General features: G+C 39.5%; 1 long non-coding RNA gene across 2 annotated transcripts in view; it reads right to left on the reverse strand.

Annotated features, from left to right (window-relative positions):
* The window catches only part of LOC121927875, a 41,485-nt gene extending 27,436 nt beyond the window's left edge, over window positions 1–14,049 (reverse strand). For both annotated transcript variants that reach the window (XR_006103377.1, XR_006103376.1), the window contains exon 1: window positions 13,836–14,049. This is a non-coding gene — a long non-coding RNA (uncharacterized LOC121927875). The remainder of the gene's footprint in view (window positions 1–13,835) is intronic.
* Window positions 14,050–16,567: the final 2,518 nt, after the last annotated feature.

Consider the following 16,567-nt stretch of genomic DNA (forward strand, 5'->3'; position numbering starts at 1 on the left):
ATAGGCTAACTCAGATTGTACTGCACATAAACTCTGTGAAAGAACTTAAAGAGAAGCTGTGATAGTGCCATGGAGTACTGCGAGATGAAAATCTTCATAAATGTAACATCCTGGTCCAGAAAGATCATCCAGGTACGAAAGCATGATCTACTTCAAAAAACTAAAGCAAACTCTCTAGACTGAACAAGTCTGGAAAGCTTATGCTTATGCTACAACTTATTTTGCTTAGTCTTAAAGGTGCTACAAGATCCCTTTGCATACTAATGGCAGTGGATAGATCCCTTCACATACCCTTTTCACTGTGGATTGGGGCCAGGGTAGCCTCACTGTCAGTAGAAGCCCTGGAACCCCAATCCACCATTTTTCCAGGCCAAAGAGAAGCGGCCTGGAAAAGGGGTGCCCTTGCGCTTTAGGTGCCACAGCACCCCGGCACTAAGGAGGAGAAAGGGGTGGCTGCCACGGCTCCTTTCTCCTCTGCATCATTGCAGCAGCCATTTGGTTGCCACGCCAATGATGCAGGGGCCCAAAAGTAGCTCCGTTTCAGAGCTCCTTTCTGCACCTCTTCCAGGCTGCTATGAGTCGCCTTGGGTGGCACATGCTGGATATGTCACATGCGCGCTGCGCCATTTGGATGCAGCACGTGCATGACATCATCATTACGTGTGCCATGTGGATGGTGCCGTGCAACAATGATGCCCCACACATGTACTAGGGCTAGGGAGCGTGAAGTTGGTGTGCACTCCCTAAGCCTAGTATTGCTGGGAGCACGTCGCTTTATGGCGGTGTGTACTGGCCCAATATTCCAGACTAACACATCTATGGACTTTATCACATAGGAAGCATCCCGTGAGTTAATCGCTATGAAATTGTTAGAAATCGTAAAAGAAGCGTGATTGGGGTTCACACCCCTGCATGCTTCTCCCGTGAGTAAATAGTCATGGAGGTGTCAGGGCTCATATCCCCCCCTTCAGTAAATAGTTCTTGGCGCCACCATTTGGTAATAACAGGATCTTTTATTATTGCCAAATGGCAGCTCCATGGCAATTTTCTGACGGGAGAAGTGAGCCCTGATGCATCCATGATGATTTATACATGGGAGAAGTGCGTGGGGGTAGGAACCTCAATCATGTTCTTACAATTTCTAACAATTTAATGGCGATTTACTCATAGGAAGCCTCCCGTGTGATATGTCTCTGAAGTTCATTGCTATAAGTGATGGAGAAGTTCCATAAATTCTCATGCCAAACTGGGACAGTTGAAGAACATGGGATTGCCAAAACAAGTTAAAAAAATCCCTGCAAAGTGATTGGAAGTCTGATTTTGAGAAACAGGTAAATTTTGACATTAAACCATGCAGGAAGGCACTGAAACTCATTTGAATGGTAAATTACCATTCTTGGGGACATTTCACACTAAACAACTATGCCTCTGTTTCCACTTTAGCGGTCATGGTCACATCCTATGGAATCCTTGGACTTTGCTGAGGCACCAGATCTCCCCAACTGAGAATTCAAATCCTCCATTCTAAACTCTAAATCCCAGGATTCCATAGGATGAAACCATACCAATTAAACATAGTGGTATAATTGTGCAAATGGTTCCTGGAAGTTTCCTTTCCTTTCCCAAAGGAAAGTCTGGGGAGTCTGGAGGAGTGGAGGGTCACAAAACACCCTCAGGTTTTTATCATTTGCCCACCCCTGTAGTGTCTGTCTACACAGCTATCTTACATTCCAATAACAGACACACAATAAGCACATTCTTCCAAGTGACTTTATGAAGCATGAAGTAGAAACCCTAGCTGTGATCCTGCATTGCACTGGCAGATCATCAAGTTCTTCCAGGTGAAGCTAAGTCTTGTCCACACACACACACACACACACACACACACACACCCTGCACTCTCAACCTGCCTGTCTGATGGTTGGGCACACTTCTTCATGACCAGTGACCAAGGAGAACAGAGGGAGGAAGAAGGGCAACCAGACAACAACTTCTTGTATTCTACAGTTAGCAGCAGGAAGATGGAATCATCCTTGTGGGCCTCCAGAAGACTATAGGAGGTTCAGGAGAATGCTAAACAGCAGCCCTATATCTATCTCCAGCCACTGAATGGTTTTGATTAGTGATAGCCAACCAGAAAATATGTAGGCAGATTAGAGGTGCCCAGCCAGAAGATATGTAGGTGGTTCAGGGTTGGAATCATAGTAGGTGGAGTTGCTGAATTCTTTCATCCAATATAATCAATAAAGTTACATACAGAAGTGTGACATTCAGTTATGCCTGCGAAGAGCCTGAACACACCAGCACAATACGTTGGCTTGGGGGCAGCATGGTGGTGTGGTGTTCAGATGAAGCATGCCCTCATGCTGCCCCCAAGCCAGAATCACACCTCCCACCTGACCAGACGGTGGGCAGTGTTGTGGTGCTCCGGTGGCATGGCATTCATACGTCACATGCTGCAGGAGTGCTGAAAAGCCTGTTTTCACCCCCCCAAAAGGAGCAGTATTTTGCTGCTTCTTTTTGGGCTGGGAAAACACCGGATTGGGGCTATGGCATGCGGTTGTTGCAGCCCCAATCTGGTGCTCAAAGAGATGGCTACCCTTTAAGCCCATTTGTACCAGCCCTATATCACAAACAAGATATCAGCTCCCATTAAATAGATGAATTGGTGATCTCATTCAGTCTAAGCCAGTTTCATAAGTCTAGGTACAAGTGAATCAGATGGATTCTCAAATGGCGTAAAGACTTAAGAAGTGTAGAGTTAAGAAGGGTGGAATACAAGGAATTTGTTACATCCTTATTTATGCCAGAGAATATTTTGGAGTTGGCAGGAAAGATGGGACTCAACAGGAGTAGAACATTTGAGTCTGCACTGAACCATGACATTCATTGTGCAATCTTGGGTTAGTCACACTCTCTCAGCTTGAATTTCTTCACAAGACTCTTGTGAGAATGAAAAAGTAGGGAAGAAGGGAGCCATGTATGTTGCCTTCTATACATTGGGTGAAAGGCAGGATATATGCATAGCTAACAAATAAATTAGATCTTGAGAAACAAGTAATGAGGAAGATGTTCTATGCAACCATAGAATCTCCAAAACCATTACAGTGGCCCCTTGTTATACACTGGGGTTTGTTTCCAAGATCCCCCCCATGTATAACAAAATCTGTGTATGCTCAAGTCCCATTAAATATAATGACATAGCAAAATGGTGTCCCTTATAAAAAATGGAAAACCAAGGTTTGATATTTGAAATTTATACTTTTTTTGAACATTTTCAAACTGTGTATGCTTGAATCCGTGTATAAAAAATCTGTCTATAAGAAGGGCCGACTGTACTATTGCAATGAAGTGGGATGCACATTTACTGCTTATGAAATATATATGGCTAGCAAAGACATGCACAAATGCACAACCCCAAACAATTCAAAATCTATTGGGAAATGTGAAAAATAGCAGTGGATCTCTCAAGCAGAGTAATCAAATTGGGAAGGCAGACGCTCAAAAACAACACACAGCTTAGCCTTCTTTGTAAAACTTCTAAATTTTTTTTTAACTTACAAATAGTTGGAAGAGAATAAGAGAAAATGGCTACTGGTTATTATATAGGAAGAAAGAAGAAGGGGGGGGGGAGAGAATCTAACACCATAAACACATGCTGCGCCTAACTCCTACAGATTAACATGCAAAATAACAATTAGGCACGCAAAGATTGCTAACTCCACCAAAATGTCCAGTGCTGGTTCTGCTAGTTAGGTTGTGTGAAAATGATTTAGATCAGCAAGCAATGACAGCCCATGGAGTTATCTGACACAAACATACAGGAATAATTATACTAGAAATTGCCAAATTGGAGATACAGAATATTGGCTTCCCTTCAGGTTTCCCCACAAACGTGATTAGCTTGCTGGCTTAAAAAAAATCCCACAACAGAAAAAAAAATATTGATTAAAGAAAAAGAAATGAGATTCCTTTTTTAAAATAACAAGTTCTTCTACTAATGAACACTTTTCAACAGCCAAAGCACTGATTTTAAATTGCTCCTGATATAAGGATAAATCCTCTCCTGTCCTCATCTCTAGTCTAGTTTTTTACTTTTGAAAGAACAAAAAAGGTGCTCTCCTAAAAGCCCATGAAGGTGTCACAAAAAAAAGCAAAATGTTCTTATTTAGCATCAGAAGCCTGTAAATAGTTAAGGCAAGATTTCAGTTGAGTTAAATTCAGAGTGTGCCAAATTAATGCCACACAGTCCAGAGAAAAGCTTGGGAATACTGCTTTTTTGACTATAACACCCCTCTTTCACTATGGGTGGCCTGGGAGTTGTAGTCCAAAAATAACTTAGCAAGCCCTGAAAGAGGTTACAATGTTTTGGCCATCTCCTATTTTGACTCTATTTTGGCCTCTCTGTTTCAAGGGTTCCCTGGTAACAGTGTATGCTTCAAATGAGACTGCTATTATGCAAGTGGACTGCTAGCATTCATTGAATTATATGGAAGGGGTGGTGGATTCAGGATTCATCTTCCACCTGTAATTCTTCTGCTCATCTTTGGGTCCATAGTGCTAGGCACCCTCAGTTTGGAAGCCCTCATAGTTATCATCTTCCTCTTCCTAGTGAAATTATAGCAATTAGCACCTGGCTTAATAAGACTACATGTGAAAGGGATCTAGGAGTCCTAATAGACCACAAGTTGAACATGAGTTAACAGTATGATGTGGCAGCTAAAAATTCCATTGCAATTCTAGGCTGCATCAATAGAAGTATAGTGTCTAGATCAAGAAAATTAATAGTGGCACTCTATTCTGCTTTTGGTCAGGCTTCACCTGGAATACTGTGTTCAATTCTGAGCACCACAATTCAAAAAGAATATTATCAAGAGCATGTCCAGAGGAAGACAACCAAAATGGTGAAGGGTCTGGAAATCATGAATTATGAGGAGAAACTTAGGGAACTGGGTATGTTTAGCCTGGAGAAGAGACGGTTAAGAGCTGATATGATAGCCCTGTTTAAGTATTTAATGGGGTGTCACACTGAGGATGGACCAAGCTTGTTTTCTGCTGCTCCAGAGAATAGGACACAGAACAGTGGATGCAAGCTACAGGAAAAGAGATTCTATCTAAACATTAGGAGGAACTTCCCGACAATAAGAGCTGTTTGACAGTGAACACATTGAGATGGAGTAGTTGGTGTCTCCTTCTTTGAAAGTTTTTAAACAGAGGCTGGATGGCCATCTAACAGAGATTCTTTGATTGTGAGTTCCTGCATGCAGGGATTGGACTGGATGGCCCTTGTGGTCTCATCCAATTCTATGATTCTATGATTCTATTCTAATCATTACTAAATAATTACTAGAGCCCTACATGGTTTGGGTCCAGGTTATCTATGGTTTCACCTCCTCCAATATAATCCGTCCCTCAGGTCCTCTGGCAGACATTTACTCCAAACAGCCAGGACTAGGTTGTCACTTGTTAGCCAGATAATGTTTACTTCAGCTGCCCCAAGATTGTGAAATGACCTGCCAGAATATATTCAACAACTGACCAATCTCTTCCAGCTAACCTATCCAGATGACTTTTAAATAGTGAATTTTAAATGTGGCTTGTTTTCATATGTAGGAGTCTTATTTGTCCTATTAAACAGATATGTTTTCAACTGATGTGGTAGAATTATTAATCTGTGTTGTTCCCTGCCTTGATCCCTGGAGAGAGGCAGATAAGAAATATCATTATCAATCATCAAATGTGAATCTATAGATACAGTTGGCTCTCTGTATCCATGGATTCAAGCATCCAAAGCATGAAAATATTTTCTCCAAAATATATAAATTCTGAAACCTTGATTCTACCATTTTTATAAGGGACACTATTTTACTAGCCATTGTATTTAATGCGTCTTGAACATCCATGGATTTTGGTATCCATGATGGGTCCTGCAACCAAATTCCAGCAGATACCATGGATCTACTGTATAAACAAATGTATAACAAAGCTAAGCCATCTATTTAACTACTGTATATACTCATGTATAAGTCTAGAAATTTTAGTCAAAAAATTGACACCAAAAACTAGATTGGCTTATAGACAGTCAATGTAAATACTATACTTTCTTATTAAAAAGGGAATCCTTCCCTGATGAAAGGCAAGAGTGCAATCTGTCTTGGAAGCACTGAGCTCCCTCTACTCTTTCTTCCATCCAGCCTTTAGTGTGAGCCAAAATGCCTGCCATCATTTTGTAGGTTCTTTGGTATTGTTTTCCTTTGCTTCATCATTTAGATCCTTTGTTGCATGTCCCTAAGCTTTACCCTCATCTTATCCAAGGGACATATCAAAATCCATAATTTGGCCCCCAAAAGCTGCCCTTGACTTATACATGAGGTCAACTTATAGTCGAGTATATACGGTATACAAAGCATGACATTCTCCCTATTTCCCCCCACAAAAGTTAATAAAGCCATAGGTGGGAGAATTGAATCACCACAACCTTGGTTCAGTAACAATAAATGATAAAGATACTCAATCAACAGGATGGTCAGCTTTTCACAGGGTAAAATATGGTTTCCTTATCCATGTTCCTAAGTAGTTTCTGACCTTTCAAAAATGCAGGGAAGTGAAGCACGAAGGTAGAAGGTTAAGGTAACATAAATGTCAAAAAGCAAGGTCATGCAAAATTAAGCTGCTTGGCAGGAGAGTAGATTTCACTCTGTGTTTGCAATATGGAGTGGTAAATGTGGACAAGACTGATACAGTATTGAAGGAAGCCTCAGAAATCTGTGAAGCAGATAATCCTGCAGAAATATAAGGATGAACAGGAGCAGAGGAGGAAAACTCAGAACAGAACATGCCCAACAGGTGGAGAATTGTTATTGTTCTTCTCCAACACACAAAGGCAAGGCAAAGGAAATACATCTGCAGGTTGCATCCGCACTGCAGAAATAATCCAGTTTGACACCACTTTAATTGCCATGGCTCAATGCTATGGAACTGTGGGAAGCAGAGCTCTGGTGCCGCAACAAACTACACTTCCCAGAATTCCATGGCATTGAGCCATGGCAGTTAAAGTAGTGTCAAACCAGATTATTTCTGTGGTGTGGTTGCAGCCCCAGTGGAGAATCCTGGAAGGGATGTGGCTAGCTGACATTCTGAACAGGAGTCCTCAACATCAGAGTTTGGAGGGGGGAGGGATGTGGGAACTGGTAAAATGTAATTCTTACCAGTTTAGATAGTTCCTTTCCTACAAATATAAAACAATTATTTGCATACTGGCTGCTGCCACACTGCAGCATTAATACAGTTTCAGACTGCTTTAACTATTCTGGCTCCATCCTATGGAATTCTGGGATTTGTAGTGGCATTAGAGCTCTCTGGCAGAGAAGGCTAAATAATTCACAAAACTGCAAATCCCAGAATTCCATAGTATTGAGCCATAGCAATTAAAAAGGTGTCAAACTCCAACAATTCTGTAGCGCAGAATTGTGCAGCCCCTGACTCCAAAGTTTCCCAAAGCTCCCAAGATTTATATAGCTACTTATCTGACTAATGATTAGTGATAATAACATAAGAAGATCCAGGATACATGGAGAATTTCTGCAGGCCACACATTCAGTCTACAAGCCACAGACTCATTACCATGTTTATTTAGAAGCCAATGTGACAACATAAAAATTATATCAAAAGCAGCAAACTTTCCAGATAATTGTAATTCAAGATTTAAGTAGCCCCACCTCACTTTCATAATAACACTCCAATATTGAAGGATGTACTAATAATTCACATTAAAGCCCAAGAAAAGAAAAATACCAATAGGGAAAAAAGTAATCAAAATTAGAGAAAAAAAATAAATCATGTATTTTATTAAAAATTAGATATGGCCCCAGCTACTGACCTTAAAAGGCATGAGATAGAAATTGCAGATATGTGCAAAAACAATGAAGAATAATTATTATCTTTTAATTCATTTAAAATAATTAATTAAACTGAATCTAGCTAATTAAAATTAATTATGTTATCCAGTAAGTTAGAAATTGTCTGACAAAAACAGCCAACTTAATTGATTTTTCAACTTAATTTATTGACTTATTGGACTTCCAGCTTTAAATTAATTCCAGAATTAAGTTATTAAGTTATTAATTAAATGAAAGGCCAACAAATCGTACATTTTCCAGCTGGTTCTTTAATAAGTACAAATGGCCATAGGAATCTTTCTCTGCTTTTGCCTAAACGATGATTTTTTTTAGTTCCAAGGTTAAAAGATTTTAAACTAAGAAGTAGTAAGGGCTGCTTGTTAGAGGGTGGTCTTCTTTAGATCCAGGTAGTCTGCCTGTATTCTACACTAAATACCACACAAAAATCTGACCTGTTCTGCAGAAATAATGCAGCTTGACACCACTTTAATGATGATGGCTCAGTGCTATGGAACCCTGGGATTTGTATTTTGCTGTGGCACCAGAGCCCTCTAACAGAGAAAGCTAAATATCTCATAAAATGACAAATCCCAGAATTCCCTAACATTGAGCCATTGGCAGTAAAAGCAGTGTCAAACTGCATTATTTTTGCAGTGCAGATTAGACCAAAGGCTCCTCATCTGCCTCAAGAAACTGAATTGTGAAGGTCTTGAACTAAACTTTTACTAAGATCCAATCATAAAAATTGGAGTTGATAAGGAAATGAGATTATAAAGGAAAGTGGAGATAGAGAAAGCAAGGGAATGGTCTTTGGTGAAGTGTGTTGGAAATGGTATTTAAAAAAACATTAAGCTATTACCTTATCCCCAAAGTTCAAAAACAGAGGCAACCTGCACTGGGGTGTCAGGGTGAACCACAGATGGTGTTTTTGTACAGATCAAAATTAAATTTAGAATCAACTTAATAGTTAATAATTTCCCTTCTGACTTAATATTTGCATTAGTTTTTTCAGGATGTTTAACTAAACGCATCAAACTTTTTCTATTAAATTTCCTATCCCTGCTTCACATATTGGTGGACTTACATTTCTACTAGATCCAGTCAGCACAGCAAATGATCAGACATAGTGGAAACTGAAGTCCAAGATAGGGTGGCAAAACATCCTTTTTTTATAGGGCCACCAAAGGATGGATTATCCTATTTTTTTTTGAAGTTGTCCTCAGTTTGAAGGGCTGTCCAGTCTGATTTAATGATAACAAATGATAAGAGTTAGATCAAGGACCTTGAAATTGCCCATCCACTACCAGCAATTGGACAAGTAGACTTAGTAGGCACACCGGTCATTTTATTACATTCTTCTCTATTCAGGTGGGAAACAATTGTAATTTTGTGTGTGTGTGTGTGTGTGTGTGTGTGTGTGTGTGTGTGTATATATATATATATATATATATATATATATATATCCCAACTCTCAGCCACAGATGCAGGCAAAACGTCAGCAATAAACTCTCATATTTAAATTATTTTTTTAAAAACTTATTTTGTAGCTGTACTTAAAATTAGCACATGTAATTATTTTTTATGATATCCTATTTTGATTATCAAAAACACTCCATCTACAAAAGCTAGTGAGCCAGCATAGTACAGTGGTTTGAGTGTTGGACTACGACTCTAGAAACCAGGGTTCAAATCCTGGCTCAGCCATGTAAACCCACTGGATGACTTTGGGCAACTCACACTCTCTCAACCCCAGAGGATGGCAGTGGCTGGCAAACCCCCTCTGAAGAAACTTGCCAATAAAACCTTGAGATAGGTTTGCATGGGTTGCCATAAGTCAGAAACAATTGGAAAGCACACGACAACCACAACAACAAACAAACTAAAGCCAGTTGGACTGGCAGTTGAATCTAACTGTTTTTATATGCCAAGAGTTATAGTGGTTTGAAACCATTGTTCTGTTCTATTCTGTTCTGTTCTGTTGTTCTGTTCTGTTCTGTTCTAGAGAATTCTGGGATTTGTAGTTTGGTGCAATACTTAGAATTCTCTGCTAATTAGCTGTAGTGCTAGGGAATTAACACAACCTTTCTGGCAAAGAATTCTAGCTATATTTATCCTCTTTTTTGACATTGGCAATGAGACAGACAGTCTTTTCCACCATACCTGAAGGCAGCAGAGAAACCCTTGGACAGGGCTTGTGCCATATAGTTCTCTCCTCACAGACTTTACTGCTGCCTCCTGCCTTGCTTTGCCTAACTTTTAGTGCTACTCAATTGATAGAAAATAATTCCTCTGAGCATGTACTTAATGTGTTTCACCTTTGCTCTCACTCTGTCTGTTGTACACCTTGCATTGCCATTAAAATAATGTTGGAAAATATCAAAGAAGTTCAGTAACCTGCTAAAAATGAAATAAATACTGTACTGGAAATGATGAAACAGTTTATTTAAAAGCCATGGCTTCCAGGCAGGCTCCTCTCCTTTAGCAAGTAACTATGGCAAGAAGGGTACCTGGAGATGTATATGATGGTTAATCTAAACTAAGTTGTTCCTCCATGTCTGCGAATTTTTTTATCCATGGATTTACCCATCCGGGGATGGTTGAAAATCTTTTTTTTTTAAATCACGCAAAGCTTGTTTTTGCAGAAAGTCTTGGAGATGTCACATCTACAGGGTAGTCATGTGCTGAGATCGACTTGCGGGCGGATAACAACAATATAGTAAAATGGCATTTTACTATGCCATTGTATATTATGAGACTTGAGCATCCATGGATTTTGGTATCCACAGGAGGTCCTGGAACCAAACCTAAGTGGATACGAAGGACCTACTGTATTTGAAGGAACCTATCTCATTATATAAAACAGCACATGCCATATGATCTGCAGAGGAGGGCTTTCTCTCAGTCCAACTAAGGTGCAGTTGGTGAGGACTCAAGAGAGAGCCTTCTCGGTGGCTGCTCCCAATGGAAAATCCAGTTGATCCCCCTCCCTGTTTTCTTTCCACCATTGGGTGATGATGTTTTTATTTAAGGAGGCATTTGGTGACAACAGACAGTGTTTTAGTGGCAATGTGGATGTAGTTTTTTAAAAAATTTCATCATGTTTTAAATGCCTTTTAATGATGTTTTAACTTTTTTAAAAAATAAATTAGTTCAATGGCATTTTAAGAGTTTTTCATTTTATTATATATTTAAGGAGTTGTGTGCTTTCTTGGGTCCTACACCATGAATGAGAAAGGCAGAATATAACTTTTAAAAAATAATTAAAAATAAATACAGTAGTGTTGATCCCAGAATGTGGTAGGATTAAGAGTCTTGCTTTGCAAAAGACCAGCATCCCCTATGGGGTTGCTATCACTATGATGAGCACTAGGGGGCAGTAAAACGCCTACAGCAAGCCCTCCCAGAAAGAGACAATGAAATCTTTGATAAGGTTGTCCCACACTGTTTGCTTACTGCAGCATTACAGCATTACCCTGGCAATATCACTTGTACTTTTCATTAGTCATTTGTGACCTTTTACTTCTGTAATCAAACAAGACAACCTAACACTTAAATCTAAGCATTTAAGCCTGACATTTACAATTGGTTCTCAAGTTAGGGAGACCAAATGAAAATTTCCTAGCAGACAGCAAGCCGTGGAGAAGGGGCGAATCAAATAATTCATTTGCTGAGTAACATGTATGTCATCCCTATTCAATCATCTGTATCTGACTGAATAATATCAGTTGATATTTGTACTGGAGTGGCTGTCATTAAACAGTCAATATTCATCTGGAATTACTAGTGCTCAGAGGTATCCAAGATACCACATCTATTTCCCATTGCTGAGAACATGAAGATTGCATTTGATTAGCGTAAAGTACAACTGATATTACTGGGGCAAATAGCATTATATCACTCAGTGGAGCCGATATTTTTTGCTTTAAATTTATGGGACCTAGAGAAGAAAAGGCACCTTTTTTCTGTTTCTGTAATATAAGGTCTCACATTAGATCTGAAAAGCAGCAATTTTCTTGAAATGAATGTTTCCCTCTTTCTGCCTGAAGATTTCCTATTAGTGAGCTTGAATTTATCTTCCAAAATAAAAAAAGAAGAGGTAGACAGTTGCAGGCCAACTTTATGAGTTATTGTGGTGAGACACTAAAGCATAAGATAGCCATCCCAAACCTGGTTGCCTCCATATGTGTTTGCTTGCAACACCCATCAGGCTGGCTGAGGATGATTGGAGGTATATTTCAAGACAGTCATATTGGAGATGTATTTCAAGACACTAGTTTGAGGAAAGCAGGCATTGTATTAAGCCCCAAATTCTGAAAGTTGTATTGTTTTGGACTGCAACTCTTAGAATCCTTCTCCCAGTAAAGCCACTGGCCTTGATAGCTGAAGGGTTTGAATCTGCAGTTCAAACAAGAAGAGTTAAAGATTTTGCTTATATTCCAGAACTGTCTATATAGAAAATAATAAGTGTCACCCTCAATTATACTGCGTCAGATCTATCTAGTTCACTATTGTCTGCAACAAGGATAAGGAACACATGTTGATGGACTGCAACCTCTGTCATTTTCCACCATCGTTCTACTGGTTAGGGCTGGTGATGCAGCATATCCATGTCTGGTGGGTCACACTATCACCAGCCCAGCTGAAACTGGTAGTGGCTTTCTGTGTAGATGGACAGCAGGCTTTCCTAGCCCTATTTTTGAGATCCCTGGTTATGTGCAAGTTCATCAAAGTCACTTTGGTCCATCAAAAACCAATGCAAAACCAGGTAACTTTCAAATAATTATTTGTTCACTGCTTGTCCATGCTACTTCAGTAGTTTTGCAGTTTTTATTCAGCCAGTAAAAGACAAATCCAATTCATTGTTCTTATATGCCTTCAGGTCAAGTGGTGATCCTATTCTATCGTAGGGTTTTCCTGGCAAGATTTATTCGGAGGAGGGTTGCCATTGCCTTCTACTTCGGCTGAGAGGTTGTGACTTGGCCAAGATCACCTAAGAGGTTTCCATAGTTGATATAGGAATTTGAACCTGTGAAGAAAGTGATATTTGAAGATAGCCTAATCATGTAATATAATAAATCGGATTCCAGGAAACAATCTGAATTATTTTATCATATGCACAGGCTGTCTTCAAATATCACTTTCTTTAAAGTAGAGAACTCTTCATTTCACATGAACTAAACTAAAAAAGACCTTCCATTGAGCATAAAGTCTGCTTTCCTTCTCCAAATATCTTTTAAATGAGCCAGACCTTCTCAGGCTGCCAGTGGTGCCAACATTTTGAGCTAGGTTATTTTGGGAGCAGTGTTCTGTAGGGTCTTCTAGAGGCCAAATGAAGTCCTTCAAGGTGTGAGAGGTTTGACTTCTCCAGTTGTTCACCTGGAGACCAGAGTGACTCACAGTTACCTATGTCACACCCTTCAAATTTCCTTATTTGGCAAGGGCAGTCCCAATTAATCCTCTGTCATCTCACTTTCTCAGATGCTTTTGAAATGTACCAGTCTCTCTCTCTCTCTCTTCATTCCACTTTTCTCCTTTGTCCACAGCTGATTTCCATTGATGCACACTTGAGTTCAAAGTGCAAAAGAAATATGCATTTAATTAACTCAATTAACTTCCCAGAAGGCTCGGGCAAAAACAAACTATTGCAAACTACTTAGTTTGCACATTCTATTAATAACTTTAACCATTTTGACCATTGCTTGGCCACATGCACCCAAGTAAAATGCTGGAAGGTATGCTATATCTAGCCTTTCACCTACACTCAGAGTAGAAAAGCTGAACCACCTCCATCTTTGGGAGTCCTGGGAAAACCTAGCTTCCTCAGGTCAATTCCCACCTGCCAGTGCCCTCCTGCTTCAATTCTGGGGAGCACTCCAGTATGATTCTTGAGAAAGTAAAGAAAATGTAGCAGCTAGAATTGTTTCCAGCAGTTCCTACCTGCTTTATTTGACCATAGCCTCTTCATCTTTCATCTCCCTTCATTTTCTACCTATTCTTCAGTGTCTTCCAATCAAGCCCTTTCAGAAGGTCTCCTTATCCACACATGCCTCCACTCCTTCCTACTTTGCTGACTGTGGCAGGTGTTATTTATTTAGGCTAGTCAAGTGTAAGACATTGACTTGGGAAATGCTACAAGGGTAGAATAGTTCAGAGCTGTAAGATCCAATGATTTCTCATACTGGGATAGGATCTGGACTTTCTTACTTGTAACCAGAACCTGTAAGTAATGTTAACACTTGCTTCTTTGGGTAACAAAAGTGTCATGAAATCACATCCAAATGCAATGTAAACCAATAAAAGTGAAGGTTGTTATTGATGTAATGAGCAATGGCTTTTAATTACTTTCCTAAATTATTTCTAAAAGGCATTTTGCAAAGAATTTGTCAAATTTTATTCCCTTCTTTTATCAATGCTAAGGTGTGTGTAAAATGCAAATATATTTGCTTTTTTTGCAGCAAAGTTTTTTTTAAAAGAATAGAAAAGTAACAAGCTGTGCAACACGTAACATAGCAAATGCCCTTTCCCACACCGCAATGGGTAAGAGCAATAGGCTACTTTCCAAACACAGTAATGAGTAACACAATCTTTTTAAAACATAATTTTTCAAGCTCTGCATGCAATGCATGTGCTGTATTGCTATTACTCATGTGCTTTTGCTGTTACTCTTTATGGCACTGAACACAAAAGACTAAAGCACTATTCCTCATGATATTTACATCAGTTTCAAGGACCACCTGCATAAAAATATGCTATGAGTAACCACTAGTTTGAAATTAAGTAAATACCAAAGTCATAATCATCCATGCTATAATATTCTGATTTCTATGAACAATTTTGAAAGTTGGACAGTGAAGAATTCTGAGAGGAAAAACATAAAATCATCTGAAATGTAGTGCTGTGGTTCAACAGATACCATGGACTGCTAAAAACAGAGAAACAAACAAATGAATGGGTACAAGAATTCAATCAAGCCTGAATTCTTCCTAGAAGCCCAAATGACTAAGCTGACATTATTGTACCTTGGACATATCATAAAACAATATGATTCACTGGGCAAGATGACAACACTTGAAGTCTAAGGCAATAGGAAAAGAGGAAGACAAATTACAGATGGATATATTTAGACAAGGGAGCTATGGCTCCAAGTTTCCTAGACCTGAGAAGGGCAGATGATGCCTGGGGCTGTTGAAAATCTCTCATTCATAGGGTTCCCATAAGTTGACTTTATGGCAAACACAACAAAAGCTATGCTGATCAGAGTAGGCTCTCCTGCAACTGAGGATGAAAAGCTGCACATAGCTGGTATTTTCTCACCAATTGATCTGAGGAGTGCTTAGTTTCTGAGGCTGTTCTCAGTGTCAGGGCTCCATGCTGATGGGATGAAGTAATTGTCAGCATGTACAGAGTGAATTTCTGTCTTCACTAAGAAACTAGAAACTACCTCCCCACTTGGACACTGAGATAAAGGGAGAGACTTCAGCAATTTGCAGAACAAGCTGGATTTTGACCTTGCCCTTGATAGAAATGAAAGTGTGTAGACACTAGTTGCTTCTCTGAGACTGTAGTTTTGAGTCGAGGGTTCAGTGCCTATCTCATCCTAGGAAGAACAGATGACTAGGATTTCAGTTCCAAGTTCACTGATGGCCTGAAAATAGCTCCTTATTGACCTTTTCAATGACTAGAGAGACAGCAAGTGGAACATCAGAGGAAATAAGAAACCCACTGACATCCCCTTATTCAATCTGTGGCATCATGCATTCAAATAGGAGAGGGAAAGCTCTTACCTACAGGGCACAGGCCTAATTTGGTCTTCAGGTAGTCCTAACTTGGTCATCCCACACAAAGTCCTGCTCCCTGCGGGTTCCCCACTGCCACCCCATTTATCCTCCAGATCATAGCACACTGTAACAAAGATCTCTGACCATGTCCTCAGAGCACTGTTGGCAGCCAGGACAGTAAACACTTCCACATGCCATTTTAAGTGACAAGGTGATGACCCTTACTGAAAGCAGATCTTTAGGTAGAGTACTACTTACTATTAGGGAAGAAATGGTTTTCATTCAGAAGGTCCCAGGTTCAATCTTTGGCATCTCCAGATAGGACTAGGAAAAATTTCTGTCTGGAAACCACTGCTAGCAAGAGTGTTTAGCATGCGTTACATGGACCAAGGATTGACTCAATGTGAGACACCTTCCCCTGCTCCTACTTGCATTTCTAGGACATCTTTGTGTTATACACTGAATGTGTGGCACACAAAGGATCAAAATCCAACACAGGAATATTCCACTACACTTACTCTCAGGAAACTGTAGGATAAAAAGACTTAGGCCAGATGGCAAGTCAAGTCAAATTTTATTTGCATTGAGCCGATGACCATTGCAATTGTAACAAATACAATGCAATGCAATACCTACCAGCAGACATAATCCAGCATAAAATCTTACTGATACTAATAATAAAACAATCTGATTACTAAAATATCTTAAATATAACAGTGATATTAAAACAAATATAAGCAATGTAGATGACAGGATTTACGATGCAAATAAGATTGCCAAAAACATTAAAAAATTCAGGACTTGTCTAATGCCCTCATTCTAGCAGCAACTGTTAGAAATTTTGCTGTTTTTTATGTGACATGGGATCATAATCTTCAAGGAGGAAATTTA

The sequence above is a fragment of the Sceloporus undulatus genome, chromosome 4, assembly GCF_019175285.1.
Source record: "Sceloporus undulatus isolate JIND9_A2432 ecotype Alabama chromosome 4, SceUnd_v1.1, whole genome shotgun sequence".
NCBI classification, from domain to species: Eukaryota; Metazoa; Chordata; class Lepidosauria; order Squamata; family Phrynosomatidae; genus Sceloporus; species Sceloporus undulatus.